The sequence below is a fragment of the Lepidochelys kempii genome, chromosome 10 (genome assembly GCF_965140285.1).
Source record: "Lepidochelys kempii isolate rLepKem1 chromosome 10, rLepKem1.hap1, whole genome shotgun sequence".
Taxonomy (NCBI): domain Eukaryota; kingdom Metazoa; phylum Chordata; order Testudines; family Cheloniidae; genus Lepidochelys; species Lepidochelys kempii.
This window is the reverse complement of record NC_136389.1, coordinates 25,539,070-25,556,929: the sequence shown is the minus strand read 5'-3', so window position 1 is coordinate 25,556,929 and position 17,860 is coordinate 25,539,070. Positions and strand designations below refer to the sequence as shown.

Genomic DNA, 17,860 nt, shown 5'->3' with positions numbered 1-17,860 from the left:
CAACAGCTGAAGATCTGGCCCAGTAACGTGGCTTTGTTGGGACGATGGAGGTGGCCCCAGCGGAACCGTAGCTGCCTTCAGGGAGACACCGGAGACCCTGTCATAGGGGTATGTCTACACTGGAACTGGGAGGTGTAAATTCCATCTTGAGACACACCCACGCTAGCTGTGTTCAATCTCGCATGCTAAAGAGAGAAGTGTGGCTGCCATGGCATGAGCAGCAGCAGGGGCTAGCCTCCCTCCATATGCACCTATTGCCTTAGCCAGAATCATAGGTGGAGCAGCTAGCTTGGAGCAATACTTCTAGTTTTAGTGCACTAGCTCAATCAGAGCCAGCAAGCACATGTATCTCTCCTTGCACTGGAATTTACACATTCCAGCATTAGCACGGGCATACCCTAAGAAGGGAACTTCATAGTACCTATCCTCTGAGCCCCACAATGATGCAGCTACTAATTAATGAAGCTTCTCAGTGACCCCACTGAAGCAGAGGTGTATTATCCCCATTTTGCAGACATGTAACTGAGGCCCTGAGAAGTGAAGGGCCTGATTTGTGGAGATGCTGAGCAACCTTGTCTCCCATTAACTTCAATTAAAGTTGTGGGGGGCGCTGCACCTCTAAAGACCAGGCCCCAAATGACTTGCTAGAGTTCAAACAGCAACTGAACCTTTCCAATATCTGAACGGTAGAATTACAAATACTGTCTGTACCACTTAGTGTACTTCATCTTCAGCACGGTTACCAATCCTTACAAAACCTCAGGGCAATGGTTGGTTTGATTAGCTCCATTTGGCAGACGTGGGAGCTCAGGGAAAAAGTCACATTACTTGGTCAAGGCCAAGGGCACAGAGGCGATATTGTCAGAGCTGAAATTAGAATGCTACCAATTCCTGGCACCTAGTCCCCTGCTCATACCACTACTTAGTAATTTCAACCGACATGCTAAAGATGTGTATGGTACTTCTCACCACTCATTCTTTTAAAATGGTATGAGACAAAGAAGGGGAAAATTCTGTGGTCCTTCCTCAAGCAGAATTATCCATTGACTTCACAAGTAATTGCACTTGACGAAGGACCGCATTATTTTGTCTACATTGTTCATGATAGTAGGGGATTTATAACCCTGGCTAGAGCTAAGAGTCATATGAATAGACATGATCCTTCCCCACAAAGCTTTGCAAATACACCTCAGCCCAAACTTGCAATACCCCTTCTCTGGGACCAGGTCTACATTATAAACTCACAACGGTATAACTACATTGCTCAGGGGTGTGAAAAATCCACACTCCCCTGAGGAACGCAGTTACGCCGACCTAACCCCTGTTGTAGACAGTGCTATGTTGATGGGAGGGCTTCTCCCATCCACACAGCTACTGCCTCTCATGGAGGTAGATTATACTGATAGGAGCAGCTCTCCCATCAGCTAGTACCATCGTCACTGAAGCACGACAGCAGTTCAGCTGCGCTGCCACGGCAGAGTTTGAAGTGTAGATCCACCCTGGTAATTCTAGGCTTCTCTTGAGGAGACTGTCAACTATGTTGAGATACGCAGAAGTGTAGGTTCAATTTGTGGCACATGGTACTGGGGACTAGGACTGTACAAGCAAATTCGTTCCCATTTGTGAGCAAAGGCAGAATCTGGATCAGTTCTAAAAGGCTACACGGGGCCCTATTCTTCAATCCCAATGCAAGCAAAACTCCATTGACTTTAAAGCGTTTTTGAACTGTATGACTGGGTCCTAAAGTGTGTGTGGCAAACCAGTTTCCCCATCTCTTAATTTAACAGACATCTGCTAGGAGGCATCAGCAGCCAGAGCCAGCTGAGTTAACACATTGGAAAAAGAAAACTATTATGGTGGGCCATGTTTCTACTATAAAATGCGTTTTCTGTTTCTATATGTGTCTGAGCTGGGCAGAAGGTTGACTCTGGAAAAATAAGTGCAGCCTAGGACATCAAGACATTCTGAAAAACCTGACACAGCATCTAACTCCTCCCACCCCCTGCCTTTTTTTATATATATCCCATGTTGTTCTAAGGAAAGGGGAACTAAATGCTGTAGTGATTCATAACTGCCTGTGGGATTGTGCAACTACCTACGATAGACATCTGGGGCCTGCCGCTCTCTCATGTGAGTCACAGTAAGCAAGATGTGTCTAGCAGCCGCACCAATTTACTCAGTGCCAAATATCTAATCACCGCTCCACCAACTTCATGAAGATCTGCTTTCATTCAGACACTAATAAAGATTTTTAAAAGCATTCACTTCCAGTCTTCTAAATCAGGGGTGGGCAAACTATGATCCGCAGGCCACGCCCGGCCTGTCAGACATTTTAATCCGGCCCTCAAGCTCCCGCTGCGGAGAGGGGTCTGGGGCTTGCCCTGCTCCAGCACTCCAGCCGGGGAGCAGGGTCGGAGGTTTGCCCCACTCCGCATATGCCATGGTTCTGTGCGGCTCCTGGAATCAGCAGCATGTCCCCCCTCCAGATCCTATGAGTAGGGGCAGCCAGGGGACTCTGCACACTGCCCCCCGCCCCAAGCATTGCCCCCGCAGCTCCCAATGGCTGGGAACCACAGCCAATGGGAGCTGCAGGGGTGGTGCCTGCAGACAGGGCAACGCGCAGAGCTACCTGGCTGGCACCACGCCTCCACATATGAGTCGGAGTGGGGACATGCCACTGCTTCCAGGAGCATGGGGACGGGGCAGCGTGCAGAGCTGCCCGGCTGCGTCTCTGCGTGGGAACCGGAGGGGGACATACTGCTGCTTCCAGGAGCTTCTTGAGATAAGCGCCACCCAGAGCCTGCACCCCTGACCTCCTCCCATGCCCCAACACCCTGCCCCAGACCTGATCCCCCCCTCCTGCCCTCTGAACCTCTCGGTCCCAGGCTGGAGCACCCTTCTTCACCCAAAACCCCCCATCCCCAGCTGCACCCCAGAGTCTGCACCCCCAGCCAGAGCCCTCACCCCCCCTGAACCCCAACCCCCTGCCCCAGCCCGAAGCCCACCCCGCACTACGAACTCCTCATTTCTGGCCCCACCCCAGAGCCCGCACCCCCAGCCAGAGCCCTCCCGTACCCCAACCCCTAATTTTGTGAGCATTCATAGCCCACCATACAATTTCCATACCCAGATGTGGCCCTCGGTCCAAAAAGTTTGCCCACCCCTGTTCTAAATAGACTGGAGCAAATAATCTACTCTATAAATTTAACCACTTTTGCTCACAGAATGAGCATGAGCAGATCAGTTTCTTCCAATTCACTTATTTGAAACCACTCTAAGCTTTATTTCATTGCATTAGCTGGTCACAAACAGCTCACTGCAAGTATCTAATACTCTACACTCAGACTTTGAGCTGTGTTTGTTAATTGTGGCTAGCACATAACTCACATGATATTGCTTCTGTTCACAGACTGGGTGAGTATAATTTATAGGGCTTAATCCTGCAACCTGCTCCAGGAGGATAGATCCCTGCCCCCACTGGAGCCCCACTGAACAGGCTCAGAGACCCCCTTCAAACCCAATGGATTCAGTAAGAATCACAGAATCATAGAATATCAGGGTTGGAAGGGACCTCAGGAGGTCATCTAGTCCAACCCCCTGCTCAAAGCAGGACCAATCCCCAACTAAATCATCCCAGCCAGGACTTTGTCAAGCCTGACCGTAAAAACCTCTAAGGAAGGAGATTCCACCACCTCCCTAGGTAATCCATTCCAGTGCTTCACCACCCTCCTAGCGAAAAAGTTTTTCCTAGTATCCAACCTAAACCTTCCCCACTGCAAATTGAGACCATTACTCCTTGTTCTGTCATCTGGTACCACTGAGAACAGTTTAGATCCATCCTCTTTGGAACCCCCTTTCAGGTAGTTGAAAGCATCTATCAAATCCCCCCTCATTCTTCTCTTCTGCAGACTAAATAATTCCAGTTCCCTCAGCCCCTCCTCATAAGTCATGTGCTCCAGCCCCCTGATCATTTTTGTTGCCCTCCACTGGACTCTTTCCAATTTTTCCACATCCTTCTTGTAGTGTGGGGCCCCAAACTGGACCCAGTACTCCAGATGAGGCCTCACCAATGCCGAATAGAGGGGAATGATCACATCCCTCAATCTGCTGGCAATTCTCCTATTTATACAGCCCAAAATGCCATTAGCCTTCTTGGCAACAAGGGCACACAGCTGACTCATATCCAGCTTCTCGTCCACTGTAACCCCTAGGTCCTTTTCTGCAGAACTGCTGCCTAGCCACTTGGTCCCTAGTCTGTAGTGGTGCATGGGATTCTTCCGTTCTAAGTGCAGGACTCTTCACTTGTCCTTGTTGAACTGGAATTTTCCTTGTACTTAACAATAATACCTAGCTCTTACATAGTTAACAAAGCTGTGTGAACTCATCACCTTCATCATTTGCTTGTATGTTGTATCCGCAATCCCATCCTCTTCCTTTTGTGTTTCAACTAAGTCCTTCATGATGGGAATGGTCTCTTGTCGTGGGCACTTTCCAAACACAACGGGGCCTTGTTTCGAAATGGGGCCTTTGGCTGCTATTATAATATAATATAAATATTTACTACTAAACCCCGTGTGCCTTTGAATCTCTCAGGGAGTGCGAGCAGTTTAGGGAGATGCTGTAAAGAATCTAAATTAGGGAAGTTACAATGTGCCTAAGGTGTCAATCGCAGAAATATTAGGCTTCTGTAAAATACTGGCCCAGACTGTGCCACTCTCCCAACGAGTAGTACCTTACTTTTCAAGTAATCCCCTGGATTACAATGGCGCTGAGTGTGCAGTAAAGAACTACTCAACATGAGTAAGGGTCATGAATGGCTTTTTGGGGCTAAGTGCAGAGATTATGTTTAAATTGTCTTGGCATATTCACACAAAGGAACTGTCTAAATTTACAGTTCTAGTTGCAAAGGGTGTGGTCGGATCCTTGTCTGGCTTGTTAAATTGCTTCTCTGTCAGGGCTCTGGCAAAGGGTTTGGGGAATCCTGTTCCTTCACAGTCAAGCAGCATTCCATTCCATGTAGAATATAGCCTTTCAGGTGAGTACCCTATTGACCTCTATTTTAAGTACAGATATATCGATTCCACTGCAATTATAGGACCCTGCATAAGAGTTTAAAATTTGGTATCTGCAAGCACTTGATCATTTGAGCTTAGAAACTCTGGTGCTAAAACATTCACCTAACACACCAAAGGGGTACAAGCACCAGTGCAGTAAGTTTATTTTGACAGGTTTCAGAGTAACAGCTGTGTTAGTCTGTATTCTCAAAAAGAAAAGGAGTACTTGTGGAACCTTAGAGACTAACCAATTTATCTGAGCATAAGCTTCCGTGAGCTACAGCTCTGTAGCTCACGAAAGCTTATGCTCAAATAAATTGGTTAGTCTCTAAGTTCCACAAGTACTCCTTTTCTTTTTAAGTTTATTTTAAAATTCAAGCAACTATGCAAATAAGCTTCTTTGCAACACTCAGATAGTTCAATGCCTAGGTCACCTTTGCTGAAGCCACACCTTTGGAAGGTGTGCCACCTATTACGTCATTAGGGAAGTTCAGAGAAGGGGTAGGACTTCCTCCTCCCCTTCTCTTTCTGCTGCCCACCTTTCTACTATGCAGTGGAACACTGCCCAGGTAGCTATAAACATCTCTCACACATCTAACATTGTGAACTCTTTACAAATAAAATACATCGCTATTTCAGGCCCAATCACATAGTTCTACTGACATGGGGCCGTATCTTCTGCTTCTATGTGATCCATGGTAGGAATGGACCTAATGCAAAATATCAGCTGAAGTGGACCAGTTTGCATAAAAAGAGATGGATCCAAGAGGTGAATTTAGCCTATTGTTATTACCTTGGTTAGCCATGTTAATCTCCTTGCTTTTTCATTTAGGCTATCCATTTTATTTTGATTTACATTTTTATCCAAGGAATATGAAAGATAGTTCCAATCTGACCAGTTCTCCCCCCAAGCTTCGTCTTTGATTGAGCCATGTCTCTGATAAAATACCAGAAAAGGTGGAGGAAAAATATTGTGCTGTATCAACATGAGATCCTCCTTTCCCTTTGGTGAAATTAGCATTTGCTCCCTCCAGTCCTGCTGAAATCTCTTGTCTAACAGAAGGTAAGCCTGAATTCTCTTGTGTGGGCATTTACAAATCTGGCCATGGCATTGAGAAACTATTGCCATAGTTAAATCTTCAGATACCTCCAATATTTGTCAGTTCTTCTAAGAAATCTTTGCTGTCACTATATCCCAGGAAATCCCATCTCCTTAATCTTGTTTTCCTTATTTATCATTAAGCCCAGCTCCCAGTAACAATCTGCATATGGGAATAAAATAACTCTTTAGAATGATCTACAATTAACATCTCCTCTATGTATCTCTAAAGACTTCAGTTAGGGATACCATTGCTTTCATTATCACAGTAATCTCACGAGGGAAATTAAAAGGCAAAAATCACCAAAATTACTAAGCTCCCTCATTGACTGTGCACCAGTCAACCTGCACATCATACTTCTCGACCTTGTAGTCTGCCAGTGTGTGACACTAGCCATCAAAATGTGTGACCAAGATGTGGGACATCTGTGTTTTGCTGCATGTCTTGCCATAATTGGCGGATCAAAACGGTTTATTAAAAAAACAAAAACAAACAAAAAATGTTGCGTTTTGAAGGATGCTTCGTCACTGTGTGAATTAAATGAGACAGTTTTCCAGACTGTTAAAACAGGGATCATTTGAGGAGGGGTTTCCCTGCTCACACTGGCGGCTGTGGATTTGGGGAGAAGGTTCTTACCTGGGCTTCTTCTGGGGCACCAAGGAGAGGGGTATTTGGTTAAGTGGGGTGGTCTCTACCCAGGCGACCCCCAAATTCAGTTAATGTTGCCCTCATGCTACCTATACACATATACTAAACCAATACAATACATGTAATGCTGCTGGTCCTACAAGCAGAACCGGGGCTGCAGGTTTGTATAATTTTTGGTGGTGCCCAAAACAGGTCCAAGTCCCACCCCCACCTGCCTTGTAAGCCGATATATATATTTTTAAAATAATGTAAAAATGGACTGGAAACAGTAAGCATTTAACAGTTTCCCTATATTGAACAATGTGGGTGTGTGTGGGGGGGGATGAGGGCTCTGGCTGGGGGTGAGGGCTCTGGACTGGGGGTGGGAATGAGGGGTTTGGGGTGTGGGCGGGGGCTCAGGGCTAAGGCAGAGGATTGGGGTGTGGGGGGATGAGGGATCTGGCTGGGGGTGAGGGCTCTGGACTGGGGGTGGGAATGAGGGGTTTGGGGTGTGGGCGGGGGCTCAGGGCTAAGGCAGAGGATTGGGGTGTGGGGGGATGAGGGATCTGGCTGGGGGTGAGGGGTTTGGGGGGCGAGAGGGGGCTCAGGGCTAGGGCAGAGGGTTCAGGTGCAGGAGGGGTGGGCTCTGGGGTGGGGCAGGGCTGGGGATGAGGAGTTGGGGTGCAGGCAGGCTGTCACGGGGCTGGGGCCAGAGAGGAGGACTCCACTGTCCCCCTCAGCCATCTCCCCCCCAGCAGCACACTCACCTGGCACCAGCACTGCACATGCTACTAGAGGCCAGGCCCCTCTCAGGTCTAGGAAGCCCCCTGGCCTCCCTGTGGTGTGTGCCGGGTGTGGGGCGAGGGCTGCCATCATGTGTGTGCCGCCGCCTCCTCTCCTCCCTCAGCCTGCTGTCGGCACAGCTCCCTTTTATAGCCAGCAGCAGCAGCAGCCATTGAGGGAGCACAGCGCGGAGCAGCAGGGCAGCCACCTGCTCAGGGCACAAGCAGGGACGCTCCGGGGGAGGTGTGTGGGGCCGGGGGATGCTCCAGAGGAGACACGCGGGACAGCAGGTGGGGCCGAGGGAGAGACCCAGCCCTGAACATTGGTGGAACCGGGCCCCCGTGACCTGAATTTGCTGGAGCATGGGCACCACGGGCCCATATAACTCACTGCCCCTGTGCAGGACTCCATTACTGCTACCCTATTGCCCTCCTGGGCCTAGAGGCCCTTAGCCTCTTTTCTGGCAGCTTTGGGCTCAACACTCCCCTTTGTCTCAGGTGGATAAAAAAGTTTACTTCCTAAGTTAAAGTTCTTTATCCATCTTTAATAAAATGACTGAATGTTTCACACATAATGTTTCAATACGTACATGCAATTAAAAAGATAGCAACCTTACCTTTGTTAGTCCACACATAAATTCAATAGCCCCAGTCCTCACCTGTTCCAAAGTTGCTTTGCACCATGCTGGCAAGGAAATCACCAGTGGCTACTTATGGAGAGATCATTCCACTGTAGGCACAGTCAGTTTAATGACGCCTACGCAACCTATTGCATTTGGAGTGGTGGGTGTTGGGTGTGGCTAATGGAAAGGGGACATGGCCATGTTTTCCTGGAATCCCACCAATCTCCGTCTTCTATTATGTATTCTTGGGGCCTTTGGCAGTCATCTTAAATTAGAACAGTCTGAAGGCTACGCTAAATTATGCCAGGGGACTGATCTGGAGTATAGCTGGTCCAGAAACAAGGAGCACAAAAGTGTCTTACAGCTCCACTTCTGAGCTGTATTGTCTGCTTCTCAGCCACAGCCAAAGACTGGGTTAATACATTTGGTAAGGCACAATTATTAACTCACAGAATACTTATTTAAAAGATGCTAAACTACATATTTAATTACTTTCATCCACATGCGTAATTCTCCACTCAGTGTAGTAATGTAACAAAATTTACATTGGTATTTCAGAGGTGTCGGCACTGTCTGACTCTTTAAGTTCTCAGAGGCTACATCTATACTGGTACCTGGACAGGGGTACAGGGCCGTGTGTATGCTTGCACATATACCCATGCCTCTGCTGAGTGTCCACATATACTGTACTGGACACAGGTGCAGACTCTGTAGGTACCTGGGTACATCCCCACCCACTCTGCCTTCTTTTGGTGCATGAGGTTAGCTCTACAGTTTCAGGATCCATACCCCAGGGTTCTGTGCATCGGAGGAGAGGATCTAGGATTCACCTTGCTGTGTGTGGGAGGTACTGTAGACAGCTTTGCACATTTGACGATGGCACCACCCGCTCACCCTTCTCTCCTGCCCAACGTGGTCGAAGACGTAGAACAAGTGACTGATGATGCAGTTCTGCTCCTGTGGAACAAGTGTGTGTGTGTGTGTGTTGGACACAACCCGCAAGAATCTTGGGTGAATGGACCTTGACCCTTCTCAAAAGCTGAAAACGGATGACCAAGACAGTGACTGATCCACTGTTACTCCAAAACACAGAGACACCAGACACTGCTGGTCCTATGACTCTATGTCCATGGGTGTGGACCATCACTTCTGGACCAGGAGAACCAGCATAGTGTGGTGGGATCATATCATCTTGGAAAGCTGGCAGGATGACCAGTGGCTGCAGAACTTCAGCATGAGAAAGTAGACCTTCATACAGCTCTGTGGGTAATTGGCCTCAATCCTACCATAGCAGAGTACTAATTTCCAAAGATCCAAACCAGCACAGAAGCAGGTGGCTATTGCCCTCTGGGAGCTGGCAATACCAGACAGCTACTGGTCAGTTGCAAACCACTTCAGGGTGGGGAAGTCCACTGTCGGGACTGGTGCAAGATTCAACACTCATCTATGCTGGGGTGGTCTCCACCACCAAAGTACCAAAAATTATCGCTGAGTTCCAGAGAATGAGGTTTCCAAACTGCGTGGGGGGCATCGATGGCACCTACATCCCTCTACTTTGTCTACCAAAAGGCACGAGTGAGTGCATCAATCAAAAAGGTTACTCCTCACTCATTCTTCAAGGTGTAGTGGACCACAAAGTCAGATTTATGAACACTAACACTGGACACATGGGAAAGATTAATGATGCCAAGGTGATGAAGAGTCTGGGACTGTCATGGGGGATGGGGTGGGTCCTCTGTTTCAGCATCATGGTGGACTGTAGATGCAGTAGGAGGAGAAGGAGCTGGAGAAGAAGGTGCCAGTTCCAGATACAGGAGCAGCTATTGTGCAGGCAGAACCCAATTTCATTCCTCTATCACTTGTTCCAGGGATTGCAAAAGGGCATACTCCCAGTCCCTTTGGGCAAGCTCTGTGAGTCCTGCCCCAGGAACCAGATAATGAATGCCTCTTCTCTTTGAAAAAAATGTTCCTTGTGCTGCATAGCCTGTTCCTCCTACTCAGTAACCTGTTTTTCCCTTTCCCTCATAAAGGGAAACTGTTCCTGGCTCCTTCTGTTGATCCCAATGACCAGGTCTTCCAGGGTCCTTTTCTGTCTGCCCCTACTATTCCTGGGCAGAATGGGTTCACTCTGCTCAGCCGAAGGTCCTGCCAATTCAATCACAAAAACAGCATTATATTTTTTCTTCTCTTGGAAAGTGGGCAAGAAATCCCCCAAGATAACATAACTTTTGCTGTGAAATGCCACAATATTGATACTTTTCAGCATTTCAGGAATGCGATTGGTTCTCTGAGAACTTTTGCAGCTGCCTCGAAAGGAGCACCTGCTGAGAATGGTAGGTAGCTTGAACTATTTTTTTTAAATGTAATGTCACAAAGACTGTGATGGGGCCAGCACGTGCATTTGTTTCAGGGGCAACATTAACCGTTCTCATTTTTTTCTTTTCAGTCTGGCCATCATTTGGTGAACATAGCAGTTTTGAAAGTGCTAGACTGGAAAAGGGACGTAGTTTTCCAGCCCTATGATGGGATCCAGCAGCCAGAGAGATGCTTGTGCTACTTGCCACCCCCTATAAATCACTGAATGCAGGGGTTTGGTGAGCTATGAAGGTGGACCAAGAAAATCTGTGCTACCCTTGAGTCTTCAGAACCAGTTGGAGTTCCTGCTGTACCAGAAGTTTGCTGACATATGCTTATGGGACTGGGAAGCAATCCAAATGGAAATAAACTACATTCTAAGCTAGCAGATGGAGACTGCATGGAGGCACATAAGCAAACCACTTCAAATGCCCACCCGTTCCCAAACCAGTCCCTGCAGCATCAGGAAATCCAGCTCCTTCATCCAGCGAAGACCAGAGAAAGGAACAGGGAAAGAAAGGATGATACATACGTGTGTGCCATGGACTTCCAATCAAGACTGCAAGCCACACACCTCCCCACTGCAAAGGGACACTGCATTGTGTTTATGCCACTGCCGCAGCAGATCCCTCACCTACTGCCCTTTCTCCTGGCTTGGGTGGCATGGCTGCAAGTGGAAAGATGCCAGCCACCAGAGCATGGGAATGCTTGAAAACTTTTTTACTGTAACAGAGGACCGCTATCACATTCTTTGGAGAAGCAAAGGTTCCCCTTCTCCTTTCCATGCGTAACTGGTCCTGATACTAAACCCACTCCCCCTCCCCCTTCTGAGTGGCTCCCGTTTGCAAGGGGTGTGTGTGTGTGGAGAGGGGGGTGTTACTGTAGTGAAAGTCTGTGACCTTGAAGGAGCAGAAAACAGCTGCAACGTTGGAGAACAATTAAACTTGCACAAATGTTCTGTCCCCAAACCAGCCCTTTCCACTCCCTCCATCACTGTCAGCCTGTTGGCCAACAAACACATAAACCCAGAAGCAATGTGACAGTTCGCTGATAATCTGTTCTACAGCTTCCACCAAAAGAAAAGCTTTATAGTGGTTTCAATAGACTGTTGAATTTACAGTTGTGCCTGGGTTGGGGGTCCTTTGTTGGAGGGGAGGGGCAGCAGGGATGGCCTTCCAGCCTGCACGCAGCTTTGGAGAAAGAAGGAGGTGATGTTGGTGGGGAGGGTGGGCTTTTACCTTACCTGCCTCAGGTTCCAATTCCTACTGAGTCTCAAGGTCCTCCTTGCTTGTCAGGAGGGGCTTGCTCAACCTGCTCCTCTGGGTAGAGATGCAGGAAAACAATACTCTTCTTTCTTCCTGGCCTCTTCCTCTGTGGTTCCCACTAACTCCACACCCTGGCCTTCATCAGCATCCTGTCGGACAATGAGGCCAGCAGGGTTGAAAAGGGGTCATGCGTCACCTCAGCCTCAATACTGGGTGCACTGGAGAGCACCTGGTCCAGCTCCTTGAAGAGTAGGCATGTTGGAGGACCCCTCTTGGAGTGATTGCTGGAGTCTTTTGCCCTCCGGTACCAGGCCAGTGATTTATCCATTCCCAGCACTGTCCTGGAGTATGAAGAATGCCCACTGAAAATTCTCAGTAGAGGTGTAAGTTCCTGGTGCTGCAGGAGAAGTCATGGAGGACACTGAACTCTAAACACACATTTATCAGGATCCAGGTACTGCGTAGGCGAGTAGAGTAAAGACACTCCCGAACCCTGCAGTATGTACCCTGCAGGGATCTGTACTCACCCAAACAGTGTTTGCTCTTCTACACTACTGCTTTTAGCAGTGTAGTGTCCTGCTACCTCAATGCTGCTGGATTATTTCTCTGCTACAGGGAAAGTTCCAGCAGAGGGGAAAGACTCGGGCAGCAGGAACGCAGTGGGGAAAGATTCCAGTAGCTTTCTGCTTCAGGACAATTTCCTTGTGGGGAGGAAAAGCTCCAGCAGCAACATATTGCAGAGAAAGGCTCTGGCAGCCTTTCCAATTTGCCTCCTAGCTGCTAGAGCCTTTCACTAACACTTGTGTAGCTATACACCACAATGTAGACACTGCCTGCTTTTCACTGTGGTGTGTACCTACACATTCCGTACAGGTCATCCCTTGAGGTGTGAAGTGTAGATGAAGCCCAAGCCACAAGCACACATTTCTGATCTCAGATGTTGATACAGAATGTCTACAATGGCCTGCTCTAAATACCACTGATGTCAAAGGGAGTGTTTCTAATGATTTCAGACAGCTTTGGATCAGACCCTAAGAAGAGGAGTTGACTGGAGAACTGTATTAACCGGAGTACTTTTGGACAGTCCCACCACACATTACTGTTTGACTCATTTCAATGTTTATATAATTTTGTAAGAATTTAAGAAACTGTAGCATTTATAATTTGTGGACAATTTATAATGTAGCATATACAGTGTTGATCAAACTATTGCTAAAGTGTCTGACTGAGGTGTTTTCTTTCCCCATTCTTTGGCTTGTTTAAAACATCAATGATTACACATTTAAATATCCACATTCTACTACTGAAGTCTGTAAAGTACAACTGCTTGTTTACCAACCACTATATAATTTATAAACAAACTCCTGTAGCAATTTTTTTTTAATTGAGTATGCATTTTTCTCAAGTCACCCTTTAAATTTGTTTCCAAGTATATGTTCACTAAAATTCAACAACTTGTCCATGGACCTGATCCAAATCAGATGGAAGTCAACAGGAATCTTTCCACCAACTTCAGTGGCCATTGGACTGAACCACACACAAAGAACACATTTATTGGTATACAAACTTCTTACACATGGTCAGAGTTCAAGCTGCTGTTTCTAATGAGGTGCGAGTATATTTACTGAATTATGAATGAGAGAGGAAGTGACTTTTTAGAATTTAAGAACCTTAACTCAGGCTTTTCTGTTTTTCTTTTTTAAAGAATGGAGTTCATTAACTTTAATCCCATGCAAACACAGGCCTGGATTTTCCAGGCCATCAAGTCTACTTTGCTCACCCAGAGCACCACTATGCCTGATACTTCACTGCTGCAAGCTCTCTGCGGGACCCAATGTCAGTTGGAGCAGATAACCCACAGCTCTAACTTTTACTAGGGCTAAGCAGCTCAGGATCAGGGTGCTGCAACCAGCTCCCTGACAATCCCCCCTCTTGGGTGAGGTGGTGAATCTGCAGCAGTTTTTTTTGTATTTGAATTCCCATTTTGCGGGAGGATTAAATGAAGAACCAGGATCAAAGTGATAACACATTTTCATTTCTTATTAATGCTTATTTGTGTGTATCGACTGAAGCATCATGCACAATAAAGGAAATGATTTCCAACATTTGTGAACATTTTACTACCCAGATGTTTACTATGGGAGTCTTAACCAGCAGCAAATATACAGTGCCAGTATAATGGTATTGAAGGATTTATCCAAAACCAGCTATGCATGTACAGCACTGACATTTTGGTAACAAGAGAGTGGATGTGAAACCAGCTGCACATATATAGTTTTTGTATTATGTTAAGACAAGAGCTGATGTGAAACCCTGCTTGGCATGTGTACCCTGACCATTTTAGTAAGGGAGTACTGGTGTAAAACTATTTGCTTGTGTATAGACCCATCAAAACTCAGCCTGGACCCATCTAATAAGCAGTGTGTTTGGGGAGGAAATATTTGATTTTCATATAAATTCAAGACAATGGGCCTATTCTTAGTTACACTAATGCCATTTTATGGCTCTCTGGTAGCATAAAGAGACTTTAAAAAAGGCAGATATTATCCCTTGAGAATATCCCCTCCGCTGGGGGCTTTCCAGCTGGTAGACAGGCTTTACACTAGCCGTATACCCAGCATAGGGGATGGACTGGGATGTGGCCAGAGCACACTGCACAATGGTTGTTGTTCTTTGCTTCCCAGGGCCCACGGGAACCAGAATACAGGTTAGAGAAGCCCCAAAGATGTTCTAATTTACATCAATAGCTAGACAGGGCCCTTCATTGGCTCAGAATATGAAGTTGATATAGAGAGCTGTAATAGAATAACTAAGAATCCAGCCCAATAACTCCCTAGTTTGTTTTCAATGCAACCTTAATTATGGAGTCACGGCCAGCACCACAATAATAATTATATACATTACTGCAACTGTAAAGTGTGGGAATATAACATACACAACAGCAACTCACCTGTTCTGGCATCAGGATGCAGCCATTGCCTCAGTTTCCCCTCTGGCTGGACAGTTTATTTGAGTTTGTTAGAGAATTGGTGCCCTCTGGCCAAAATAAGTGTTCTTCTTTTCTGGAGCTAACTAAGGGAGCATAAATAAGACCAGGACTCCCTCAGCTCTCCTTAAGCTCAACCAAAAATCACGGGATAGCTATGTGTCCCAACCCCAAGATTACACTGCTACCCTATTTCCCAGGATCACTTCCTTTCATGCCTGTCACTGGCCATATCTCAATCACCTCCACACCAGGAGATCCAACTACCAGCCTGGCCTCTTCCAACGAGCTCAAAACCCCTCCTACATCCTTTGCCTAGAGAGATCCCCACAGTTTACTGTCACCATGGCTCTTTACCTAGCCACACCAGGTTTCACCACAGCATTGGTATTTCTTTAGGTAACCAAAGACTGGCTCTCAAACTCATCAATCTCACTGGTCTGAGAAAGGTTGCCTTTTATAACCTGTCCATTTCCTATCATGCATTATAGTCCAGCCTACAATTACCAGACATCTCTCTGGGAACTACAATGTGCAGAATTCCCTACTTCTCCAGGCCAGAATTCAGAGCAGGGTGGCCTAGATCCAGACCTGCCCTTCAAAAGACAGACTGTCCTGTTACAAGTTACAACTATATACATATACACAAATATATTGAATAAATATATATGCAACTCCATATTTTATACTTGCAGTATGCAGTAAACTGATACTATACTGGTGTTTCCCAGCTGACTGCCCACTCATAATGATTTCTGAAGTATAAAGAGGAGATTCACAGAGTCACAGATTTTAAGACCAGAAGGGGTGATAACATTAATCTAGCCTGACCTTCTGCATAACCGAGACCACAGAATTTCACCCAACGCTTTCTGTATCTAAATATAATAAATAAACAAATAAATAAATAATACCTAGCTCTTTTCATCAGTAGATCTCAAATCTCTTTAAAAGTGAGGTAAGTATTATTAGCCACATTGTACACAGGGGGAAACCAACTACACATTCATATAGAATATTATTAACTATTATTATTACGCCATATGATGGCCCAACTAGCATGGTGGCTCAAGAGAGTAAGGGCCTTAATTAGGGGAAGTAATATGGTCAGAGTAGTGAGAGCGGAAGATGATTTTCACAGCTGTATTTTGGATGGATTGTAAGGGGATTGTGAGGAGAAGGATATAGTAGTCAAGGCGAGACGTGACTAAGGTGTGAGCAAGGTATTTAACCAATGAGGACAGACAGAAATTGTTGAAAATATATTCTAAGTGTGCTTAAAGTTATGAACATGCTCAAGTACTTTTCTGAAATGGGACCAGTGTCTTGCTATTTGTCTGGATAATGCCTAGCACCTTATGAGCACTAACATAATAAAACTAATTAAATAATATTAATAAATAACAGTGCACTAAAGACCTGATTTTTTGAGGTGACGGGCCCCTACAATTCCAGTTTAAATTAACAGGAGCTGAAAGCTCAGCACCTCTGAAAATCAGGCCTGAAGATAATTTGATGTGACTGCATGGAGAAGCAGGCAGAACCTGCTTTTAATTAACATGACAAAAAATACTTATCTTTTTACTTTGGGTGGCAGCATGGTCTAGTGGACAGGGCACTGGACTAGGAGCCAGGATAACTGAGTTCTATTCCCAAATTGCCCACTGACCTGCTGAATGATCTAGACCAAATAACCTTCTCTGTTTCTCTTCCCACTTTTGTCTTGTCTATTTTTAAGCTCTTCAGGGCAAAGCCTCTCTCTTATTACATGTATATAGCTACCACTATAAGGCCCCATTCTCATTTGTGATCTCTAGCCACTATCAGAATTCAAATAATAAAAACAATGTATACATATAGATATATGTAATTATATATTGTGAGAAAAATCACATTTGATTTTAGAAATGTTTCTGTACATATAAAATATATTATGCTTTACTTATTTTAATATTATTTTTCAATACCAAGACAAATTTATGCTGACACGGTCATCTATCAGATGGTTATTATATAATACGTATACTGTGGCAGTGACCAGTGGTCCAATCAGGGATTGGGACCCCAGTGTTCTAGGTGATGTACAAACACTATGAAGATGAAGACATAACTGCTCCCTTGAAAAGTTTAGGATCTATCTGTTTTAAGGAACTGTCTTATTACAATTGTGTGCAGGGCATATTTCTCCATAGGACCATTTGTGAGCTTTTTTGGTTAGCTGCGGAAAGACATTAAGAAAGAAAGACTTACTTTGTTTTGGTAAGTGTCCACTAGATGCGCAAAATTTGCACAGGTCTCAACATCTGCAATCTACATGCACAAAAGACACATTTACACATTAATATATGTGGGTGTCTCTATTGCTACAACATCATGCATTTGTACTTTAATGGTATCTGTTGTATTTGTGCACAAATATGATCAGCTGGATTGTGGGCACATGCATGTGTGAAGAGCCCATCACCCAAGTACTCACTGGGGGTCTTTCACTCACGCATGCAGGCCTCATTCCTTGACCCCCAGTATCTGAGAGAACCTCACTTGAGCACCAATATTTGTGCGTGCACACTTGTGTGCCAACCCCGTCACCAAAGCCCAGTATTTGTGTGCGTGCCCAGCCCTGCACATACACTCATTGGCACGATGGTGGTTGGTGGGGGCCCTATGCAGGTGGGAGCAGAGGCAGTGGCTGTCTCTCCCTTTGCACTGTTTACCTAGTCACACAATGATGAAATATAAAATCACAGGGAAGCCCCAGAACTCCTCATTAAAATCATGCTTGGAAGTGCCAGGGGATGGGGCTCCAGAGCACAGACCTCAGCAGCATGTGTCCCTCCCTCACCACCAGACAATGGGAGGAGTCACCACCAAGGCCCCAGTACATCACGACAGGGGAAGGGAAGAGCAGGGGGAAGACTAGTTCACTGCGTTCCTCAGGGCGGTGGAAGAGAACGAATGCGCCTGCGCACAGCACGCAGCCCTCTTGCGCTTGCGTAGAAGCTTTTGGTGTCGTAACCAATCTTGGCCCTCTTCCCGCCCCTTTGTGACACTGGCTTGATGATGGGCAC

The 17,860-nt window shown here is 46.2% G+C and overlaps 1 long non-coding RNA gene across 1 annotated transcript; it reads right to left on the bottom strand.

Annotated features, from left to right (window-relative positions):
• Positions 1 to 10,040: 10,040 nt before the first annotated feature.
• Positions 10,041 to 17,723, bottom strand: LOC140918353 (uncharacterized). The gene is made up of 3 exons (XR_012161156.2): positions 17,609 to 17,723; positions 17,043 to 17,102; positions 10,041 to 10,331 (listed from the first exon to the last, which is right to left on the bottom strand). It is a non-coding gene; the product is annotated as an uncharacterized LOC140918353 (long non-coding RNA).
• Positions 17,724 to 17,860: the final 137 nt, after the last annotated feature.